Consider the following 20,411-nt stretch of genomic DNA (forward strand, 5'->3'; position numbering starts at 1 on the left):
CTGCTCTCTCTGCTCTGCTCTCCTTCAGAGGAAACATCTCTCAGGAGATGCTGGTGTTCACCTTCTCCACTTTCTTTTCTCCAGTTATCTTTAACTGACTTCCATGAGGACTTGTCTTCATCCCTCTACTGATATGGCTCTTTTTTTAAAAAAAAAAAATGTTTTTTTAATATAAATTTTTAATTGTCTAAATTATTTATATTTTTATTTTATTCATTTATTTTTAGAGACAGGGTCTCGCTGTGTCACCCAGGCTAGAGGGCAGTGGCTGGATCATAGCTCACTGCAGCCTCAAACTCCTGGGCTCCAGCAGTCTTCCCACCTCAGCCTCCTGAGTAGCTGGAACTACTATGGGGGTACGCTAACATGCCAGGCTAATTTTTTTATTTTGTGTAGAGATGGAGTCTTGCTATGTTACCCAAGCTGATCTCAAACTCCTGGCCTCAAGTGATCCTGCCACCACGGCCTCCCAAAGTGCAGGGATTACAGGCATGAGCCACTGCACCCACCCTGAAATGGCTCTTATCAAGGTCATTAACGACTTCCATTTTATCAAATCTAATGGTCAATTCTCAGTCCTCATCTTACTTTACTTCTGAGTAAAGTACTTTGACATAGTTCACTCCTTCCTCCTTCCAGAAATAATCCTGGCCTCTGTTGACACCACACTCTTCTGGTTTCCCACCTCTTCCACTCTTCCTTTTCAATCTACTTTGTTGGTCCTACCGTCTATGTCTGACTTTTAAATGTTGGTTCATTCCAAGTCTTCTCCTTTCTACAATCTCTACTTGGTAATCTCACCAATCCCATTGTTTGAAAAAACCATCTACATGATATTGACTCTCAAATCTATATATCCAGTTATAGCCCTTCACATCCTCACTCAAGTATTCTCACACCACCTTTCCTTCCTTATCACCTTGTTTGAACTCAAGGAGCCTGCCGACAGACACTCCTTAACTCCTGCTGTTTTATTTTTCTCCATAGGTGTCTGATATGCATATTTACTGCTACTTTTTATTTATTGTTTCTCTCTCTCCCCATCTTGCAACCCCATGCTGTGGAACTTGTGCACCATGAGGGCAGGAATTTTTATCCCTAAGGCTCCAACAGTGCCAGGCACATAAGAAACACTCAATAAATACGTGTTTAATTAATTCATCAACTGCTCCAGCTTTTCCTTGCTTCCATTCTTAGAGTTTTGTTGTAATGCCGTGCCATGGGTTTCTGATCCACGTGGAAAAGTTACGAGTCTGTCCATTTGGAGCTGCCATCTGAAATAGCACAAGCTTTTCCTAATAGTCTGTGTCTGGGCCCTTCTCAACCATTATGGGCTTAGATTTTTCACAGTGTTCTCAACTACAACAAACCCTTCTTTGTCCTTGCTACCAAAGGCCTTCGGGAAAACCAGACTCCCATCTGGTTTCTCCAGGAATTCAGTGGAGGCTGGGTCCATCAAGCGTCTGTGATCTTTTTATTTTAGTTTTCTACTAGCATGGAAGCCTTTGCCCTTCCCTCTTTTCTAAGAAGTTAAATGTCAGTTTAGGATGGATGGTTAATTTTTGTCTAAGAGCCATACTATATTCTGCTTTTATTTTCGTAAAGCATTTTCCCATTATAAAAACAACACACACATTTCATAAAAAATGTTTTAAATACAGGGCAAAAAAAATCACCCAATGATAATCACTGTTCATATTTTATCATGTCTGTATTAATATTTTCTACATGAATATTTATTTCCAGTTTTTAAATAAAGATTATTATAGAACAATATTTCAATATGAATACAAAACTATTCGTAAACAGTTTTTAAACAAGTTTTTAATCTAATTTAGGCAACTTCATTCTTTTCTTTTTTAACCATTCTCTTACATTTGGACACACATGTCTAATTTCTTGCACTCAGCTAAAATTGAGATTAATTTCTTTGTGCATGTGGCTTTTCTGACTTTTGGGTTATCTTAGACTGGGACACCAGAGAGAAATTACTGGACCAAAGGCTAAGAATAATTATAAAGCTCGATATCTATGACCTAACTTCTATCCAAAGATGTTTTCCTTAAGCTTCTTTGGATACAAGGAATCACTCAGGTTACCTCAGTCTCTGGGAAGTTTGTGGGAATGACAATTGTAGAGCTATCCATGGCAGGAATCCAAGCCATAAATCCCGGCCTCATAGTAACCACAAAGAACAAACAAGAATAAGTTAAACCACACAGGGTGGGACTGAAGGTTGTCCCAGATGCCGGGGACTGCTGGGTACCCATCAGTTGTCACAGCCGAGGCAGCCCTGCCTCAGAGATCTGCCATCAACATCCGGTCTGTTTCATCTTCTGCTCCCCTAACCAATTCCTCAACTCCCTTCCACATGTTTACTTCGTTTTCCCAACAGAAACAATCTGACTGGCTCAGCTAATAGTAATCACTTGTATTTAGCCTGCATTTTTACTTCAGGCTACCTCCCTGATCACTTGAACAGATTAGATTTGGCTGCCCTTAGTGAAGTACCCATTTCTGCCTCAATCCTTTGTGGGATTAGAGGGAGAAGAACATATTCCCTCCCCCCCACTTTGTTGAACTTATGGTAATCTGCTCATAATTATTTGAAATATTTAACTACCAATGGCACAGGCACTGGAGGGTCCGTCCCAGCCAATGTGCCATTATGGAGTGTTAGTGATATTGTACATGTTTTCATATACCAAGTGGCCATTTGTGTGTCTTCTTTTGAAAAATGTTTATTCATGTCCTTTGCCCATTTTGTGTTCATCTTAGTGAAAGAAAATGGTAGCTTGGACTAAGGTGATGACAATGGAGAAGATATTTAGAAGGTCAAATTGACAACACCTTGCAGTATGTTGGATTTGGCGGTAGAGCCGAGACTAAGCTAGTGATGACTTCTAAGCTCAGTATTTTTATGTATTTTTTTGTTGTTTATTCATATTCATAGCTCATTATTAATTAGTTTTAAGATTTTCCTTTTATTTTCTATGAATAGGGTATTAAAAATAATAAATCCAAGAGTTTGCTTACATTTATTTCTTTTGAAATGAGAAAAATTGATTTTTTAATATAATTAACTATTTTCATCGGTGTTATCCAGTTCTTCTTGGACCCTGACAAGTTCACTCAGACACTTTTCACAATTCTTTTGACTGAGGGTTGATTGCATAAATAATCCTGAAATGAATAGATATGAATTTAAGTCTCATGGTTAAGGAGCAATCAAATTAACATTTCAGAAAGGTATCAAGAGGTCTCTGGAAGTCAACCCTTTTGGGGTGGCCAAAGTGAAGGCCAAGATTTTAAAATTTGTCTTCTGAATAATGAGTATATAGCTGTTGTGTAAGGGTGTAGAGTGAGCGATCTCATCCCCACCTCTGCACCTCCCACCTAATTCCCTCTCCCTGCAATCACTTGTATTCATTTCCAGAACTTATTAATGCAAAAACCACACAGATATTAATGCATGCTTTTATTCTTCCATGCTCATTTTTAAAATAAAAAGGAGGAAAGGCAGGGCCAAGATGACAGACTAGCAGTCTATACATGCTACCTTCATGGAGAGGATTAAAAGTGGGGAGTGGATATTCACCGTTGGATCAGTCTTCTAGGAGAGAGCATTGGGAATCAACAGGGAGGTGATAGGAGGCTTCTAAAGTGAGGGAGAGGGAAGTGGGGTGATCCACATGGCAGGATTGGAGGTACATGGGGAAGGCATCTGCATAGGAGGAAAGGACAGAAGAGAGAACCCCAGGGCTCCATATTTCCCCCGAAGAAATTGCAATCAGATCCGTGGGAGGGACCCTCCACTGCAGCAAGCCACCAGACTAACACAGGGAACTGACTAGAGACTGGGCAGTGGCATTGAACCACTGAGAAGCAGAGAGGGGTCCTGAGCCTCCAGAGAGAAGGCACTGGGGGGCCCTGCTGGATTAGGAATCCTGGGCTCTATGGCTGGTGCCATTTTGAGGTCCCAGCCCCAGAGTGATACATTTACCCAGGGGTCAGATCCACGAAAGAGGTAGATAATATAAGAAAAGGTATAACAGAACTTATGGAATTGAAAGATTTATTTAGGGAATTTCAAAATACAGTAGAAAGTTTTAACAACATACTAGAACAAGCAGAAGAAAGAATTTTGGAGCTCGAAGACAAAGCTTTTGAATTAACCCAGTCAGTCAAAAATGTAGAAAAAAAAGACAATTAAGAAGAACCGGTGGCTCATGCCTGTAATCCTAGCTCTCTGGGAGGCTAAGGCAGGTGGATCATTCAAGGTCAGGAGTTCGAAAACAGCCTGAGCAAGAGTGAGATCCCTGTCTCTACTAAAAATAGAAATTAATCGGCCAACTAAAATTATATAGAAAAAATTAGCCAGGTATGGTGGGGCATGCCTGTAGTCCCAGCTACTCGGGAGGCAGAGGCAGAAGGATCGCTTGAGCCCAGGAGTTTGAGGTTGTTGTGAACTAGGCTGACACCACAGCACTCTCTCCTGGGCAATAGAGTGAGACTCTGTCTCAAAAAAAAAGAACGAATAACTCCTTGAGAAATATGGAACTCTGTAAAGTGAATGATTCTAAGAATCATAGCTATCCCTGAGGGAGAAGAATAAAAAGGAAAAAGTATGGAAAACCTATTTGAGGGGATAATTGAGGAAAACTTCCCTGATATTGCTAAAGATTTAAACATCCAGACAAAAGAAGGCCATCAAACATCTGGAAGATTCAAAGAAAATAGGACAGAGCCAAGGCACATAATTATTGGTCTGGCCTAAGTGAAAGTGAAGGAGAAAATCCTATAAGCTGCAAGATGAAGGCATCAAGTAACTTACAAAGAAAAACTCATCAAACTAGAGGCAGACTTCTCAACAGAAACTTTACAAACAAGAAGGGATTGGAGTCCCATTTTCAGAATTCTTAACAGAATAACTGGCAGCCAAGAATTTTGTATCCTGAAAGACTAAGTTTCATAAATAAAGGAGAAATAGTTTTTCCCAGACAAGCAAACTCTAAGGAAATTTGTCACCATCAGACCATGGAGTACTACTCAACCACGAAAAGGAGTTATATAATGTCTTTTGCAGCAACTTGCATGGGACTGGAAACCATTATCCTAACTTGAAGTATCTCAGGACTGGAAAAACAAATGCCATATGTTGTCATTTATAATTGGGTGCTAAACAAGGGACATATATGGTCATAAAGTGGTGTAATGGATATTGAAAACTAAGAAGGGGGAGGGTGGAGGGGGGATAAGAGATAAAAAAAAATCTATCTATCAGGTACCATGTACACTATTCTGGTGATTGGCACACTGAAAGCCATGACCTCAGCATGATACAATTCATCTATGCATCAAAAAACAATTGTACCCTCTAAATCTATTGAATTAAAAAATAAAATAAAATAATATAAAAAGTATCATACTGTACACATCATTCTTCACCTTGGTGTTTTTTATTGAATAATATATCCTGTAGCCCTTTCCATATCAGAATATAGAGTGTGTCCTTATTTTTGGAGCGGTATAGTACTCCATTAGGTAGATGTATTATAATCTGTTTAATCAGACCCCTACTGAATTCAACAATTTTCCATTACAAACAATTTTGCAGTGAATAACCTTGCATACACATCATTTCGTACCTGTGCAAGAACAACTGTAAGATAAATTTCCAGACTGGCCGAATAGTTGGGATTATGGGGCGAGCCACTGTGCCTAGCAATTACATAATTTATAACTTAATTTTATTGTATATATAATCTGACACACGTTGAAGGTTAAAATTGCTTCCCCAAACCATAACCCTATAATCATCTAAGGTCTTTGTTAAAAATGCAGGTTTCTAGAGCCCTCTGAAGGTTTGATTAAATAAAGTCCTTGGCTCAATACTCAACATATTCCATAGCTTACGAAAAATAAATAAATAAATAAAGTCCTTGGAAATAAACAAACAAGAAGAATAACAAATTATCAAATCCAAAGTAGGTACAAAAACAAATAATTATGTAGACTTTAAAAGGAAATCATAATAAGTTACTAATTTTAAAAAGCTAACAAATACCATAAATATTACAGAATCTTAAAAAATAACATTTTTACTAATTAACTATCTGACACACTTTTATAATACTTTGTTCTCTATCTTTTTTGGGCATATACACTTTGATTACCTCTTTATGTGACCACAATTTTGTCAGATTATTTTAAAGAGAGAAAGCAGAAAGATAATTCGGTCTCTTCTTTAGTATGGTTGACTGAAATTCTTTTTTTATTTTTGGCAGCTGGGATGCATTAAGCATTCAATTTCACACAGAAATGCTTACTATTTATAGTGCTGCTATATGTTTGTAGCCTACAATCCAGAAATTCTGATAAATTCTATTTCATGTGATTTCCATTTAAAAAAAGATTATAAATCTATGGTACATGTATAATTGCTGTATCATCAAGTATATTCCTAAGAAGCTAAAACATCCATTTTGACCAGGTATCTGTAAAAACCAAACATTCTGCTTATAATTTTACATGTCTAATATTAAAATAATTTTCTGACTTCTGGCTCCATGTATTTCAAGCCTTGTTTCTTTTCTACCACCTACATAATTCTGGTATCAAGCACTATAAGACATGTTCATATTTCAATATGACCTCTATCCATGCATCTTGTAGTCAGAATGGCAGATGGCTGGCACAGTGGGTGGTAGGAATATTTCTGGAAACCATTCCAACACCAGGACACCTAGCAATAACCTGGCTATACATGCGGTGATTGCACACTACATAAATACATCCTAATAAATCCAAATTTAATGTATCTCTGAGCAACTTCTCTTTAGCCAGATCCCAAAAGTTCCTGATGGCACTCCAGTGCCACATTTCACAAGGGATAGTGAGATGGATGGGACATCCGAGTTCAAAGAAAGCAGTGGTCTTAACCAATCATGTTTTGAAATGTCTTATTTTGCAAAGTTTTCAAAAACACATAACATATTCAAAAATTGTTGGGGCTCCTCCTCCCAGAGCCTCAAAAGGGGGTTATGCAAATGAGGTGCCCTGAACCTTATGCTTCATTAGTTTCATGATAAATCTTCCTTAAGCTATGCGAGTTTGTCCTCTATAGAGGTGGTACCAATTTACTCTTTCATTACTCATAATGAAAAGGCTTCCTTTCTCAAAGAAGGCTTTCCTTTCGCAAAGCCTTGACTGTAGAGTATGTATCAGATTTGTAGATTTTTTGCCCAATCTGATGGGTGGGGCAAAACAACTTAGCATAATTGTATCTTGCATTTCTCTAATTATGAGTTAAGTTGGACGTCTTTTCTCAGGTGTAAGAGCCATATGTGTTTCTTTTTCTGTGAACTCTCAGCTCATTTTCCTTACCCTTTTTCTACTGTATTGTCAGACATTCTCATTTTCATTATTTTTTAGATTTTTTTTTTTTAGAGACAAGGTCTCATTCTGTGGCCCAGGCTAGAGTACAGTGGTATGATCTTAGTTCACTGTAGCCTCAAACTCTTGGGCTTGAGCAATCCTGTTGCCTCAGCCTCCTGAGTAGCTGGGACTACAGGTACTTCATACCACCACAACTGGCTAATTTTGTTTTATTCATTTATTTTTTTGAGACAAGGTCTTTTCCTGTTGCCCAGGCTGAAGTGCAATGGTGTTATCAGAGCTCACTGCAATCTCATACTCCTGGACTCTAGTGATCCTCCCACCTTGGCCAACCAAAGTGCTGTGATTACAGGAATGAACCACTGGGACCAGCCCAGTCCTTTTCTTATTGATTGATAGGAACTCTTTATATGTTGGTAGAATAGTTTTTATCTTGGTATGGGTGACAAACCTTTTAAAAATCTCTTTGTTATTAATTCTTAATTTTTCTCATTATATATGTTTTTGTTGTTGTTTGCTTTTACAGATTGGTATTAAATTTTTATAACCTTATCACTTTCCTTTATAACTTCTGGAGTTTTAGTCAGAAAGGTCTTCCCCACTTAAAAATTATAAAGAAATTCTTCCATGTCTAGTATAAAAATGATTTTATTTTTTATATTTGAATCTTTGATTCATGTAGTATGAAAAGTTTTTAAAAACTGATGGTTTATATGAAGATTCTAGGGTCTTCAGAAGATGAAAGTCTAGATACTGATCAAAGAAAGGAGATTGTTCCTAAGTCTTGCCTTTAAAAAAAGTTGTACTTCTAATGAAATCCAAAATATTAATCTGCTTTCTTAATCAAGCTAATATTTATTGGACATTCACTATGTGCTGAATCATTACATTTCCCTGTGCTGAAAAATATAACACTGGGAATGAAAGAGTTCCAAATAGTCTACTCCCAAAAATAGAAATAATAAATAAATGTAATGTTCGGTAGCCAGAACTAAAAATGCTTCATGTTCCCCAGACATCTTAATATTTATAGCATTACAGATAGTTCTGTCCTTTCTTCATGGTTGGTGCCACATGCTTCCCGTAAAGAAACTTATCCTTCTGTGGGGACAGGCCACCTTCCTTTGTAGTGCAGGTACTCATTTTCCAAGTCAAGATCAAATGCTCCTCTCAGCTGGAAACACCCACTCTCTATATAGTTTCAAAGGGTTGCTCACTCTCACGTTCCAGACATGTCCAAACTAAACCCCGAGCAGGAAAAAAAAAAAAAGACCTAGCACTGATATCTAATGCAACTTGTTGTCTTTTGTTCTGGCGTTAGATTAGAAAAATACATGCAGTGGGGAGATGCAGGTCAAAGGATACAAAGTGGCAGATATGTAGGATGAACAAGCCTAGAGATCTAAGGTACAACATGAGGGCTATATTTAATAATATGGTACTGTACTTGGGATTTTTGCTAAAAGAGATTTTAAGTACTCTTGCCACACAAATGCACCAAAGTAATTGAGATGATGGATAGGTTAATTTGCTTGCCTAAAGTAACCTATCCGCTATTTATATGTATATCAAAAACATCATGTTGTACACCTTAAATATATACAAGAAAGTAAAAAAATTTTAAATATGCTTATTCTTTATTTACAATAACAACTTAATAATTATGTAATAATTTTACATTCATTAATATTTATCCAATATCCAATCATTAACAAAGTTAGTCTTTTCTCTGGTGTTAAAGGTATATCACAAACAAGTCTCCGGTTCCTCCTTTGGTCCTAACCAGAGCTCTTTGACCAAATTGAAGGAACCAGAAGCAACTTATTGCTGAAGGAAAGTGCTGTTTCCAAAGCATAATTGGAATCAAAGAGCTAAAGTAATGTGAGAACTGAAAGGTGCCTTTGAGATTGCTTGGTTTAACCCTTTCATTTTAAAGATAAGGAAGCAGAGGCCCAGATAACTCTGAGCATAATGACATGTTACCCATATTTATCTCAAGTTATGACGCCCACAAATAAAAGAGCTGCTTTGCCCTAATTATTAATTTTATTTGATTAATTCATGTCATTAGTATGTTAGTTTTGCTTATTCTAAAAAAAAAAATGTGTACGTATAAGAAGGTATGGGGAAAATCACCCTAAATAGCTGTACTTAGGGACAATTACTTCTAAAAGGCATTAAGACTGTCTCAAAGGAAATGAGCTTTGAAATCAGTGTCAGATGGAACCCCATCAGCTCTGCCACTTATTGGCTGTGTGACCATGGTCTAGTTACTTAACCTTTCTGAGTTCAGTTTCTTTATATCTAGAAGAAGAATGGTAATATTCATCTTGTATATAGGTAAGGCATTCAGGTCAGTAACTGACATAATTGTCTTTAATTCATGTCAGCAATTATTAATCAAAATGATAATACTCCATAAATTTTTGTTTGATGCTTTTTTCACTTATTATATCACACATACACATATTTTCTCAGCTCATCCATGAATCTTTATTAATATACATTTTTATGTCATGGCCATCTTTATATAGAAAACAGGCTTATTTTCCATTCCAACCCAAAGTTGTATGTACCTTTTCCTCGTAGAAATAAAAAGCTGAATCAGCAGCTCCCAACAAAGGAAAAAGGAAACAAAGGTTAATTCAGAGGATCTATTTTGGAATAAATAGCTGGATTTACGAGGGTGTGCATGAGAATGCTTTGATGCATGCATTTAGAGAGTAAAGGATATAGAATAATTGATAGGTATATTGGCAGATTAAAGTATCTCAAGAGCATTGCAGGCTGTGGAGTTAAACCATTTGCACTTTTCCTGCATTTAGCTTGTGTATTTTGTGAGCATAATAATAATTTGTCCTCACACAGGACCTTTCATGTGGGGTGGAGCTCAAAGCACTTTGAAGATGTTAATAAGAAAAGGACCTGCTAATTAAGATTGATCAAAAATAAAAATTCTCTTTTCAGCATATTTACATGATTGCTGAGAAGGTTCTGATTCAAAGAGATTTGCTATCACAGGTGAGTTGTTTCATATGTTTTCTTTTTAAATCCTACTGTTGGATTTTTTGTACTGATAAAATGGCTTTCTCTGGACAGTCACATTAGACTAATTTGACAGTCTATGGGATGCTTCATTTGGAAATCACACATTTACCTAGGAAATTTTTTGATAGAGCAAAGAGCAGTGCCATGTCAGATATTTGCAACAAGTTCTAAGATTATCAGACAAAACTGTAGGCTAAGGCCGGGCGCGGTGGCTCACGCCTGTAATCCTAGCTCTCTGGGAGGCCGAGGCGGGTGGATTGCTCGAGGTCAGGAGTTCAAAACCAGCCTGAGCGAGACCCCGTCTCTACTATAAATAGAAAGAAACTAATTGGCCAACTAATATATATAGAAAAAAAAAAATTAGCCGGGCATGGTGGCTCATGCCTGTAGTCCCAGCTACTTGGGAGGCTGAGACAGAAGGATCCCTTGAGCCCAGGAGATTGAGGTTGCTGTGAGCTAGGCTGACGCCATGGCACTCACTCTAGCCTAGGCAACAGAGCGAAACTGTCTCAAAAAAAAAAAAAAAAAAAAAAAAAAAAAAAAAAAAAAAAACCTGTAGGCTAAACCCAGCGAAACAAGTTTAGAAGAAGGACAAAGCATTCCCAGATCTTTCTGCAATTATATTTGTTAAAGGAAATTCAAATAGCAAAATTGAGGAACCTTTTGCCCCAGTGCATGATGAACAAGATGACTTTGTTAAGAGTACTAGCTTCCACCTCAACTTCCCTGCCTCAAAAATTGATAGTATCTTCCTTTTTCCTCCCTGGGCAGGTATGTTACTTGTCCAGCTATTTAGTATTTAAGTCATTTTTTCTTATGTCAATTAGTTTTTTATAGTTCTCCCACACAAGAAAGTAAACTCAAGAAGTTGGGAAATATATTTTATTTATCTTAATATCCTATCCAGCATTTATCATAATATTTGATCCTTAACACAACAAACTCTTTAATAACTACTTCTTTCAATAGAGAATTTTATTCTAGCATAATTGTAATGGAAAAGGAAACTGGGAACAACATACATGGCCATTGTTAGGTTACTGGCTAATAAAGTTATGGACTCTCCATACAATGGAATATTGTGTCACTGTTAGAAACAATGAAGGATACTTGGAAAAATTCAATGATAAAAGAAAAACTCACATAGAAGAATATGTTTTAGGGTCTCATTTTCTACAAAATCAAAACCAAACCAAATGGGTGATTGATAGATTCATGAAATGAATAGATGGAAAGCCAGACAGAGAGACCAATCATTTGGTTTTTTTAAAATAATTCATAGAAAAGGAAACCCTGGGAAATATGAGCAAATTTTCAACAATGAGTATTTCTGATGAGTGGGGCTGAGCCGGGTGGGCTGGCGATAAGAGCATGGTCCCTTGTTTTTTACTTTAATCTCTGTTTCGTTTGATGTTTTAGCAACGAGCAAGTATTTTTTTTTTTGGACATTAGGGGGAAAAAAAGAAACGAATGACTTGAAGTTTCAATTTGTTGAGCTTGCTTCATTTAGGCAGGTGACCTAATATCCCATATTTCTCAACTTCACAGCCTTTCTCCCTGACAGAGCTCCTGGCACTAAGCTTGACAGAGGGGACAAAGTCTTCCTTTTTCAAGAGTAAGCATTTGGCTGGATTCAAGCTGACTCCCTTGGGCATCTCCCTGGGGCACCTTTCCAAGTCCTTGCTTTCTAAACTTGGTTATACTAATGGGCTGGGACAGATTCCCTGGCTGACTCTGGAAGCTGTCAGAATCTCTCTGGTAACTTTCCTAGGCTTTTCTGGTCTCTAATGAGGCATCAACCTTTTTCAGTTGTAAATCAGTTTAGATCAAAATTCAAGCATGAGGCTTTGCTGCCCCCGAAATCCCTTCTGCTCTCTATTTCTAGCATGGAGCTCTCGCTTACTTCAAGCTCCTGCTTCCCTGGGGAAAATCCGGAAAGGCTACCTGCACTAACCTGACCATTCACTCTCCTCTGTTTTGATCAGCAGGAGGGGCGCACTCAGTTTTCTGCAGTTGATGCAGGCTGGCCTGCTGCCAGCACGATTCTCTCAGCTGAAGGAAAACTCAGCACTCTCTCAAATGGGAAGGCAAGAGGGAATTTGCGTTGAATAATGTAAATTAATCCATTTTGCTGGGATCTGCCCTGGCCCATTTTTGTGGGGCTAGTTTAGAGTTCGTTTGTGGTTACGTAAATTCGCCAACATTCCGGAAGAGGAAAGAACACCCCCTCGTGGTAAAATTATGTCTCTGCACCGCATCCCCTAAGTTCAGCTTCCAGCCAAGTTATCCACCTGCACTTGTGCTGGGGTACACATGAGCGTTTTTATGCACAGAAGTCTACACGTAAGGAAATCAACTCAATCTTAATCTTGAGTGTTATACAATAATACAAGAATTGGAATTTCCTGAGGCTGCAGTGAGCTATGATTATATCGCTGCACTCTAGCCTGGGTGACATAGTGAGACCTTGTCTCAAAAAAAAAAAAAAATAGGATTCCCATTTCCCTATTATGTTTTTTATTTTTTGATCTGAGTTACTGTGTTATATATTATGCAGATGAAAGTTCCTAACATTGTTATATCATTTTATTATGGAAAAAATTCCCATCGCTATACAAACTCAGAGCCCTGATTGGTTTTGTGTGTACCATTATTGATGTCATTATTTTGCTTATATTTGGGCCTATTTTATTTTTCAAAATGTGTCTGTTCTGTGATATGCACATAATATATATAATATATATTTTTGTTGATGCTCAGAATGTATTACTCCATTCTGCTACGTGCTAAAACATTCAGAATATATTCATAGTCATAGATTCCAGTCTTCTTATTGGTCTCTCCACTCTCATTCTCAGGGTTGGGTGTATTGCACAGAACATTATCAAAACAGATGCTCCTGCTCTACAATTAGCAGGCCTGGTATGGAATGTTCAGTGCAAGTCAGAGTTCCTGTGGATCCTGGACATTTGCCTTCCTTAGATTTTGCCTCTGACTTTCCTTTTGGGAATAATGCCATAAAGGTCACCGTTTCCAGTTCAGAATATTCCCTTCAGTTTGTGCTGTGTGAGAACTCTGTTTAAAGCTATTTCTCTTGACCATGTATCCTCCCGGGCCTGAGATTGCTTCAGAAGTGGAGAGAGTTTAGTAAACCCAGGGGTCCTGCTTGGTACCTGGGCATTAATACCTGCGTCTCCTCTTGTCATTGGAGAGTGGAGTGTCCTTGGAGGGGATGATGCACTGGAATTTGAGTTGAGAGAAGATAAATACAGCTCAGTCCACTATTTAAAATTTGCATTTGCTTCTTGTCCAGATGTTCACTGCTTACCTGGTAGGGTGATCAACCTTTCTGGTGTGCCCAAGACTGAGGTTTGCCCAGGACATGGGACTTTCAGTGTTGAGCCCAGGAAAATCCCAGGTGAACCAGATGAGTTGGTCACACCAGTGTGGGTTTGGGACTGTGTGAACCAGTTCTTTGCTCCTCTCATTCTCCTCAGTTAATTGTTCTTCTGTTTGCTCCATATCTGCCGAGTGCCGTTCCTTATGCCTCCTAATAAAATCTATGATGTTTGAAAACAAGTACACATTAAGGATTTATTGCATTTCAAAAGTGTTAACCATGGAAAACTTTTCATTTGTGTTTAAAAATCACACAAACTTGAACTTGAGACAGGCAAGCCCACATCGCTCTACTGCCATAACTCCTCACTGTTGGCGGGCACACGTTGTGAAGGTCGCCTATTCCAGAAGGTCGCCTATTCCAGAAGGTCGCCTATTCCGTGCAAGGTCCGCTGGTGGGGGCTGAGGAGCTGAGCGGATACGCAGAAAAATGCCACCACAATTGCTGAGTGAGTGGTGTAGGAGGCCAAAGAACAAAGGATTACTGTGGGCTGGGACAACTGGGAGAGGCTTAATATAGGAAGTGGGATGTGCAGGGGGCTGCGGAGGAACCAGGAGAAAAGGTAGGCTTTAGAAGAGAAGAGAGGCTATTCTGAGCAGGGGAAACAGCTGCCTGCAGAACCAGGAATGCCTGGGTGGAAACCACATTGGCTGGTTTCCCTGAAGCTAAATTTTCAAATGGGCAATCAGTCTGAAGAGGGTAGGTAGGATAATTCCTGCATTTCTGCATGGTTGGTTTTGCAATAATTACGGGCATAATGAGCACAACCTTACCAAACAGAGGGGTATTTCTTTCTCCTCCTGTCCCTCTGCCAGCTTTTGTATTGTTAGGCCTCGTCTCCCTAAAGAATTACCTGACTGTCTCAGTAAATATTTGGGGTGCAGAGAACTGGAGCGTAGTCAAAACTCTGTGTGCCTACTCCACCCTTCCTTTTATTGAGTCCAGCGCAGGGTGTGGCAGCCCTCAGAGTACAAGTGAGGAAGCCATCCTTCACCTCCGTGGACACAAGTGCTGGCTCAGCCCTGGCACTCTCGTTCTCAGCAAATGCAGTGAATGTTTCTATGTGAGATGGGATTTTACATGACTACTGATCTCCCTTATACTTTACGTCTCAATAGTGGGCCTCCAGTGACCTTACCATACATTGGACATAGCAGAATATCAAAGAATGCGTTTGCCTAAATGACCTTTTTTTTTCTTTTATGTTTAACTTTTGTAAGAGGGAGAAATAAATGGCCTTCTTCTTACATGAATCTCCCTGTTCTTTAGTGAAAGGAACCTCTTTTAATCCAGGCAAAGACAATATGAAACTGTGTTTGTAAACCAGATAACATCATCATAAATGAGCCCAACAAAAGCAAAGTAAAAGCAGAAAGTGCTTTTGGTGACATTTGAGAGAGGGCACACCAGCAAGGTTCTGGCTCCTCTTCCCCAGAAAGATTGGATACTCCTGGGAGATGGTGCCTGGCTTTACATTCACACTAAGAGTGAATGTAGCAGCACCTACAGCAGCACCTTCTCTTTGGTGAGGAATTGATGGGGCCTTGGGCACTTAAAGAGAAGAGGTTACGGATACAAAAAAACACTGCCAGAAAGGAAGGCTAGGGTCTGAGAACCAAATCTCTTATATCCAAATTTCGCTGAGACCCATCATAGCTTTCATTCCAAATTGTTTGAATCACAGGAACCCTCTGAACAAAAAGTCTCTTGCTTTCCTTGTCTTGGATGTGTGGTTCCATCATACCATATGGCCTTGACCTCCTGCTGCCTTCAGTTTCCGTCCTCTTCTCACAAACTCTTTTCGTAAACTATTTTCATTCGCCCCGTTTCTGATCTGAATGTCCACCTTGGTTCCCACTGGCCGTGTTTATGTGTTAGCTCACAAAGATTGCTTCCTTTCTCAGGTCTGAGGAAGCATGACTAACACCAGATAGGATCCTGTTCCTTAGAAGACATGAATACAAGGTTAAATTATTGAGTTGAGTAACTGCATCCATTGAAAACATCGTGATCTGCTCTTTGCTTGTTTATTTTATCTGAAGTCACAGGTGGGTAACACATATTCCCAGGCTTAAAAACACAGGAGGGGAATTCCATTAGAGCGTGTGCATGTGGATTAATCAGACACATTCTTCTTTTTTACAAAACTGGCTTTACCCTTCCTTTTATGTCTGCTAGTCCTTAATCATAGCTACAGCTAGTTTTCCTTCTCCCCCATCCCCTCTTTTCCACATCTCTCTGTAAACAATTATTTTTAAAAACACTTTGCAATTGGCTCTGCCCTTGATGGTGTCGATTAGATCAGTATCATTTGAATTAAATGCTAAGGTATGATGTTTGCTATTAGGCTAACGGTTTCCTTGGAGTGGGCCCAGTTCTTTTCTTTTATTTTATTTTTTGATAAGCAATTACTTTCAAAGTCCTGGCTTGAAGGCCCTTATTTTGACTTAGGAATTTTTATCTCTAAACAATTTACACAGTCCCAGACAATATGGGCATCTCCCAAGTCTACCAGTTGCCCTCCACTGGAGTTGTACAGTGTAAGTCTAGGAAAGAATTCAGGCAGCCGCAGTGGACTGACTGCTGTTCTACTAAAGAATGATCAGGGCCAGGCATGGTGGCTCATGCCTGTAATCCCAGCACTTTGGGAGGCTGAGGCGGGAGGATCACTTGAGCCCAGGAGTTTGAGATCAGCCTGGGCAACCTACGGAGACCCTGTCTCTACCAAAAAATAGGAAAAATTAGTCAGAAGGATTGCTTGAGCTCAGGAGTTTGAGGCTACAGGGAGCTGTGATGATGCCACTGCACTCTAGTCTTAGGCAATAGAGTGAGACTCTGTCTCAAAAATAAATAAATAAATGGCGATCAGGCCACTGAACCAAGAACATCTAAAGAAGCTGCTAGTGCTATTCTACCACTTCTGTCAATTCCAATACCACTGCCAAGTCATAATGTGCTCTAAAAGTTCAGTTAGTCCTGGGTTATGGCTCAAAGCACTTTGCATGTACCAGCCCATTAGTCCTTTCTGCATTCCTCTGAGTCAGGGAGCTGACAAGTGGAAATAACCCAGTTTCCAAATGTGGACTCAGAGGCACACAGGGCTTAAGTAACTGCAACAGGATCACTAATTCAGGCAGCAAAGCCGTGCATGTGTAAGACGGGTGTCGGAACGGCTCGTAGGACTGAGGGTAGTAACCTCTCCAGCACCGTGTTCCTCTAAGTAACCGATACGCAACGCTATGCAACATAAAACAGCTCTCCCTGGAGCTCCTCTTTATCCCTCACACACGAAAGCAAACAGGCTGACTTGAGACAATATTGTTCACATGGGGAAGTTTGTCTCCTGGGTCATCGTTTCTCTGAGCCGATTTGCTTTCAGTCTATAGCCAAGAGTGTGAACTCTCGGGCTACAGATGCCAGAATTCAAAGCTTAGCCTTGCCACTCTGACCCTGGGCAAGTTACCTAAACTCTCTGTGCCTTTGTTTCCTCATCTATACAGTGAGGATTAATAATAGTGCCCACGTCAGACAGGGTGCCGTGGAGATTGAATGAGTTAAATCACATAAAGCACTTAGAACAGAAGCTGCACATAAATGCTCAGCAAATGCTAGTTGTTTCTTTTGTTATCATTTACTATGTTATCATTTACTTTCTTTCCTTCTCTAGAAAGTCTTCTCATGCCAGGGCCTCCCATTCTCTCACTTCCTCTTCCTATCAAAATAGCAAAGGATCCAGTATCAGCCATTAACATTTAGTGAGCGAGAGTTTTATGTGACCTCTGCCAGCTGGTTTGCTTATTGTCAAGCTTTGTCTCCAACTGCACAATGAAGAATCTTACTCCCTATTTAAGGAATTGCAGGTACCATAAATGTTTCGAGGAGGTGAGGGAGCATGGGAGATGAAAGCAAGAAAAATTTCGATTACCTTTGAAAGCACCCGAAAGAAACCTGCTTAAGTGTTTTCAAGGTTCCTCTTTGGCCAAAGCACAGGTCTACCTACCTGACCAGAACTGCCCATCCTCTGGCCTTTTTAAAAATCCTTCTCCATCCTTATCCTGTTCTTTCCTGCCTCAACATGAATAACATTCCTTTCACGCACCCTTAGTATTTTGTCTTCTTTCCTCTTGCTCTAAACCAAGACCTCTAATCATCAGGAATGCAGGGTCTCTACCCTTCTGGGGACTTCTGACCTAGGTTGTCCTCACTCCAACCCTGCTTTGCTGTGATGACCCTGTTGTATGGACCAAAAGTGAGAAGATTGGAGCCATAAAAGTATAATTTTCAGGTATGGAAGTAACGCTACCTACGTATGTGATGGCATACCAATTATGCCTAATCACCTATCAGCATGATAATGTAAAGTGTATGTTATCAAATATATAGAATATTCACTTTATTAGTTCTTTATTTGAAAATAACAACACTCACATATGCTCAGCCTTCTTAATGAGTTGCTCTTGCAGCATTTCCATTTGATCATAGCCTTGTTCATTGTGTTCTGCTTCCAGGAATGTGTAATTAAATACGTGACACCATGCGCTACATGGTGGAGACGAAGGGTAAGGAATGGCCAGGTCAAGGGACCAGAGGGAAGGGCAGATAGGATAGAAAGAATTCCCAAAGGCCTGAGATTATGAATATTTTCTCCCAGGGCCTTTCCCTAAACTTTTAGGGACTGTATAAAATATTACACAGAGGTAATATTTTTTTTTTTTTTTTTTTTTTTTTTGAGACAGAGTCTCGCTTTGTTGCCCAGGCTAGAGTGAGTGCTGTGGCGTCAGCCTAGCTCACAGCAACCTCAAACTCCTGGGCTCGAGTGATCCTTCTGCCTCAGCCTCCCGGGTAGCTGGGACTACAGGCATGCGCCACCATGCCCGGCTAATTTTTTTTTTTATATATATATATCAGTTGGCCAATTAATTTCTTTCTATTTATAGTAGAGACGGGGTCTCGCTCTTGCTCAGGCTGGTTTTGAACTCCTGACCTTGAGCAATCCGCCCGCCTCGGCCTCCCAAGAGCTAGGATTACAGGCGTGAGCCACAGCGCCCGGCCCAGAGGTAATATTTTAAAACCACAAGTTTAAAAGGCAGTGATTCTCAGAGGTAAGTTGCCATTCTGAGCCTATTATCATGGCCCCAGAGACTTGTAACCCTAACTACCTCAGGTAGATGGAGCCCTTGCCTCTCAGGGTCACTATTCTGTGGCCAGGAAAGAGGCAGACAGGCCTTCTGTCCCTTTTAGAAAGTCCTGGAGCTCTTACCTGTTCTTGGGTCCTACAAGATATAAAGTAGCCTTGTTTACCCAATAGCAGGTTTTTCTACTGCAGGTACAGACCAGACTCTTGGGACGAGTAAAAACAATGGTCAAAACAGATCCAAGTTTCCTTCTTCCCAATTATTCTAAGACCAGATTGGCTCCTTAGTGTCTCTTTGGGGCCCGAGTCAATCAGTCTGTCTTGTCCGGCCTTCACATGAGCACCATTTTCTCTATTGCTATGGCGATTTTTCTTTAATGCCAGAAATCCAGGATTCCTACCCTCCATCCATTCCTCTAATCATTGATCCCTTCACTTACTATAAAGTATTAATATTTACTGAGCCCTTCCTCTAAGTGGATTTTCAAGCAGTTGGGATTATAAGATTAATAATACACAGGCCATGTACTTGAAGAGCTTATAGTCTACTAGAAAAGATGGAAAAATAAATAGGCAATTCCAGTTATCACACATTGTAATAAGTAATGTTATTGCCTTTCTGAGCACTGAGGGGGCACAGAAAATGACCTTGATTTTGCCCTTCTCTCTTTGGGGATAGGCATACCCCATCCCATGGTGACTTCTGACCAACCGACTCCGACTCTTCAAGGTCTGGGCTAAAGTTCAATGTCTAAAAAGGAAGTGGAAAATGCTGCACCCTTTGCTAATGAACCAACTCCCTTCAGAAGCACAAGTTAATATATCAGCAATACTGGGAGAAAACAAGTTTTCCAGCTTGAGTCAGCTTTTCCGCCTTTCCTTTTTAAAATGAATTACTCAGAACACTGGCAAATGCAAACGCTAATTATCTTAAGTTTATCGGGGCCCTGGTCAATTCAAAATGTTTATTCTGATTACAAATTCACTTTCCAGGTTTCAGTGGATGCGCTACAGTGTTCACAGTTAAAAATGCTTCAGAAGAACAATCATTTTGTCACGCACCTCGACTCTGAACATGTTGATAAAGCAAACTATCTTTCAGTTCTTTCTTAGTGTTCTAGAAGACCCAGTAGGACGTGCGTGTGCACAATGGGTCTGAACGTGGAACACTCCTGCTGCCTCGTGGCTCCTTCTGCAGAATTGCCTTGACTTGGAAGCCCTTTGCTTTCCCTAGGGCAACATTTTGCCCTTCATCCTACTGCTTCAAAAATTAAAGGCTGTTTCATTCTTGGATTTCCAATTTAGTCAATTCTTCCCCCACGGAAGAACCACAATGTTTATAACAAACACTGTGAGTGTTTTGGCCCATTGTTGGCCTGACCCAACAATGACTCAAATGCTCATCTCGTTCCCGTTGAAAAAGTTTCTTGG

At 39.7% G+C, this 20,411-nt stretch overlaps 1 protein-coding gene across 1 annotated transcript in view; it reads left to right on the forward strand.

Annotated features, from left to right (window-relative positions):
- Positions 1-3,713: 3,713 nt before the first annotated feature.
- The window catches only part of MED4 (mediator complex subunit 4), a 55,068-nt gene continuing 38,370 nt past the window's right edge, over positions 3,714-20,411 (forward strand). The window contains exon 1 of the mRNA XM_012759501.3: positions 3,714-3,717. The gene's annotated coding sequence lies outside the window, so the exon portion shown is untranslated. The remainder of the gene's footprint in view (positions 3,718-20,411) is intronic.

This window comes from Microcebus murinus, chromosome 13 (genome assembly GCF_040939455.1).
Source record: "Microcebus murinus isolate Inina chromosome 13, M.murinus_Inina_mat1.0, whole genome shotgun sequence".
Classification (NCBI taxonomy): domain Eukaryota; kingdom Metazoa; phylum Chordata; class Mammalia; order Primates; family Cheirogaleidae; genus Microcebus; species Microcebus murinus.